Here is a 4,519-nt window from a genome sequence, read left to right as displayed (position 1 = left end):
CAGGTCCTTATTAGTTATCTGTTTTTTATATAGTAGTGTATATATGCCAGTCCCATTCTCCCAATTTCTCCCTCTCCCCTTCCATGTGTTGGTTTTCTTAGTGCTAGTTTTCTTCTTGTACTTCAAAATTTTTGTTTTGTTTATTTTCTCTTGCTGTAGGGTGTGTGCGTGTGCCCACGTTTGCGTGTGTGGCTGGCTTTGTGTGAGCTCACTCTCCTGTGGCAGGTTTGTTGCTGCCTGCATCAAGGACCACGTTTTCTCATTCAACAGAAATGGGGGGGAGGGCCACGTGGTGAAGGGACACCAGGCAGCTTAGGCTTGGTTCTGTCCGAGCTGCTCATTGCTCCATCCTGCCAGTGTGAACGGGTACCTTCCTCCCAGCTGCAGCCTGTGTGGCGGCCCCAGCTTTCTTAGACTCCTTTCACATGTGGGGAAGCCCATCTCTGCCCCAGTTTCACCTGTGGAGCCTGGCTCCCGGCTTCCCAGCCTTGAGGCTGAAAAGCTACAAGGCAGGCTGGGAAATGTACTGGCATTGCTACAAGCCTCCTTACACCAACTGGACCATATTTCTGCCAGATCAAAGATTTGCAGGTAAAAAGAGAACCTAATTTTTTTTATAGTGAAAACTTTTATATTTAGAATAAGTCAGCTGGACTTTAATTTGGTGCTTGTTGGCCTTGACATCCACAATGAACACCAGTGTGTTGCTGTCTTCTATTTTCTTCATGGCTGACTCGGTGGTGAGGGGGAACTTGATGATGGCATAGTGGTCAAGCTTGTTTCTCCTAGGGGCGCTCTTCCGAGGATATTTGGGCTGCCTCCTGAGCCGCAGTGTTTTGGGCCATCGGAAGGTGGGTGACGTACGGATCTTCTTTTTTTGTGTGGCTGTGTACGCCTTTCAACACTGCTTTCTTAGCCTTCAAAGCCTTTGCTTTGGCTTCGGCTTTGGGAGGGGCAGGGACTTCCTTCGCCTTCAGCGCCATCTTCGTGAAAAAAGCGAAAACTTAATTTTAAAAAAATAATCCAAGTTGGGGAAGGTTTTTAGAAAAAGATTTTTTTTTAAATCAAAAGATAAAAAAAGCACACAATGAATTAGGAGCTCTTACAAATCAATTTTTTTAGTTGAGGCATGATTGACATGTAACATTATATTAGTGGCAGTATTTGTACATATTGCAAAATGGTCACCACAATAAGCCTAGTTGATATCCATCGCCATACATCGATACAAGTTGTTTTCTTGTGATGAGAACTTTTAAGATCTATTCTTTCAACAACTTTCAAATATACAACACAGTATTATTATTATTTATTTATTTATTATTTTTTTGGCAGTACGGGGGCCTCTCACTGTTGTGGCCTCTCCCGTTGCGGAGCACAGGCTCCGGATGCGCAGGCTCAGCGGCCATGGCTCACGGGCCCAGCCGCTCCACAGCATGTGGGATCTTCCCGGACCGGGGCACGAACCCGTGTCCCCTGCATCGGCAGGCAGACTCTCAACCACTGCGCCACCAGGGAAGCCCACAACACAGTATTATTAACCATAGTCACTATGCTGTACATTACATCCCCATGACTTATTAATCTTGTAACTGGAAGTTTGTAGCTCTTGACCCCCTTCACCCATTTTGCCCACTCCGCAGCCCCTGCCTCTGGCGACCACCAATCTGTTTCTGTGTCTATGAGTTCAAGGTGTTTGTATTTTTGTTTTTGTTTTAGATTCCATATATAAGTGAGATCATATAGTCTTTGTCTTTCTCTGTCTCACTTACTTCACTTAATATTATGCCTTCAAGTTCCATTCATGTTGTCACAAATGGCAAGATTTCCTTCTCTTTTTATGGTTGAGTAATTTTCCTGTGTGTGTGTGTGTGTGTGTGTGTGTGTGTGACAGCTTCTTTATGCATTCATCCATTGACGGACCCTTAGGTTGTTTCCATATCTTGGCTATTGTCAATAATGCTGCAATGAACATGGGTACAGATATCATTTCGAATTAGTGTTTTCATTTCTTTACAAATCAATCTTTGAATGACCAAAACACCCAATAGAGAAATCAATAAAATATAGACAGTTCACAGAAAAAATACAAATATATATATTTAAATATATAAAGAATCTAAAAATATCACTATGAAAGAAAGGTACATTAAAGCTACAATAAATACTATTTTCACTTGTCTACTATCCCACAAAGTAAGTTATCAGCTACTGCATCTTGGCATGTTGCTGACATATCACAAAAGCAGATGGGTCAAAGAAATGCTTAACCTATTTTTAATGTGTTTGTTGTCCCAATGCATTTAAACATGCTATTCCTTCTGGACAGAAAGAATATCTTTTGACCCTTTGTCATATAGATTTACCTAACTCCAACTCATCCTTCAAAACTCAGCTCATCTCACCTTCTCCAGGAAGCCTTCCTGGCTTACCATCACCAACGCCCTAGGCTGATTAATCTCTCTCTCTTCTGGGTTTCTGTGTAATCTCTCTCTTTTTTTTCCAACCCTTGATTTACTTGTTCCTTTTCTCAACTACTCTGTGAGAACACCAAGTCTAATATGATTTTGTGTTCCCAAGGCCTCACTCATTGGAAGCGCTCAAAGATTCTTTGTTGGGTGTATGAATGAAGAACTTGTTACTTCACTGGGAGATCATACATAGTTGGTTTAGTGACGCTAGGGTATGTGTCTAGCACAGTCCACTGGGAGGCAGTGTTGTGCAGTGGGAAAGCTCTCAGCTTTGCAAGACCAATGCCCGGGCTCCCTGCGTCACTCCCCCCACCTTCTACCTGACTGTTTCTGGGCCACACAAAGTCTTCTCAAGACACCAGCAAAACGGGAAGAATAAGAAGAATATTTTTCTTCCAAGATGCTCATGAGGATTAAAGATAACTTAGGTAGACTTAGGAAAAGTACCCGGCATATTGTAGGTGTGTTTATCATCGGATAGCTCTTGATTACTTGCTTATGTGCTAATAGGTCCAATTTCAGGTAAGGGTCTAGTTCAAGGAAGTGTTCTTTGCAATTATGCTGCAAATAATGGTCTCCCCAAAGGCTGTCAGCCCACTTCGCATCTCCCTCAGAGGGCTCAAGTTTGCAAGCCCAAGGTTCAGAGGTTCTCAGGGCTCCATGGGACTGGGAATCCCACTGGGGCTTAGGCAAGTCAAGGGCTTGAGTGACTATTATTGCCAGGCCCTGGCTCAGCTGCATGTGCATTAAATAGATTTTTATGCACTGGCCTGGGAAACAAGCCACCATCTATAATTCTGTTTCTATGGGGAAAGGCTTTCTGTGTTCCAAACAACGGACTTACTAATGAACTTCTGGAACACAACCTATTCGGCGACAGGGACCAGCTGACTGGGTTTTCGTGGCTAAGGCAGCAGCGCGAGTGACTGCACTATGCGGATCTCATTATCACAAATTCTCTCTGGTGACTAATCTAGCTGTGGTCTCCACAATTGAAAAGGAGTTTTGAAAAATTGGAGAGGGCTCAGCAAAGAACCACAAAGATGATTAAAGAGCTGCAGAAAAATCTAGTTTGGTCTCGATAGTTTTCAGAGGATTGTAGAAACTACTCATGCGATAATCACTCTCAAATGAAAAAGAATTGTTTGACTCTGTACTGTGTCAAGTGTCTTTATCATTTGCTAATTGATTATGAATTCGTAGAGCAGGGAGCCAGTGTTTGCTGAGCACCCACATCAGGGAATCAGACAGGCCTTTTCCATACAATATTTAAGTTTATCCTCAGAGGCACCCTGTCAGACAGGCGGTATGCTATCTATTTTACAGATGAGGAAACTGAGATTCAGTGAGATTAATTTGTCAAATATCTTACAGCTAGTCATACAGAACATAGATTCAAATCCAGGCCAGATTAATTTCAAAGCCTCCCTAATAACCAGTTTTCCACATGGCAGTCAGAATACTGCACAAACTTTCTGAAATATCCACCTGATCATGTCTGTCCCTGCATAACACAGCCCTCTGACCCCACAATGCTCCTAGGATGGAACGCAAGCTTCTCAATATGGCTGGCAGGACCCTGAGAGCCCTGCGTCCTGCATAGCTACCTTGTCTCCTGTCATCACCCACTGCCCTCAGACCCAGGTCTGTGTTCAGATATTTTCCCATTTCTCTATTCCTCCAGATGCTTCCAGCCTCCAAGCCTTCACACACCAGCGCTCCCTACTTTCTTGCCTTTCCTTTTCTATTGACCAACTTTCTTCTCCTCACCCTGTGAACCTCAGCTCATACACATCTTCCTTTGGAGGCCTCCCTGGACCTCCAAGGACCAGCTAATCAGCCCTTCCCCATGGTCTCACAGCAGATCACATTTCCCACATAACTGCATTTCTCATACTGAATCGTTGCTGCAGGTTGATGTAGCCTTAGATATCCCACACACAATACACACACACACACCCCTCACTCATTACCATTTGTTAAATCAATGTTGAGTCATCCTATCACAGGTTATTTCTACAAACCAGAATTTAAAATATTGACACTTA

General features: G+C 43.4%; 1 pseudogene; it reads right to left on the bottom strand.

Moving 5' to 3' along the window:
• Positions 1-604: 604 nt before the first annotated feature.
• Positions 605-983, bottom strand: LOC132500587 (large ribosomal subunit protein uL23-like; annotated as a pseudogene).
• Between the last annotated feature and the right edge of the window lie 3,536 nt (positions 984-4,519).

This window comes from Mesoplodon densirostris, chromosome 13 (assembly GCF_025265405.1).
Source record: "Mesoplodon densirostris isolate mMesDen1 chromosome 13, mMesDen1 primary haplotype, whole genome shotgun sequence".
Taxonomy (NCBI): Eukaryota; Metazoa; Chordata; class Mammalia; order Artiodactyla; family Ziphiidae; genus Mesoplodon; species Mesoplodon densirostris.
Note: the sequence above shows the minus strand (reverse complement) of the source record. Positions and strands in the feature narration are given on the sequence as shown.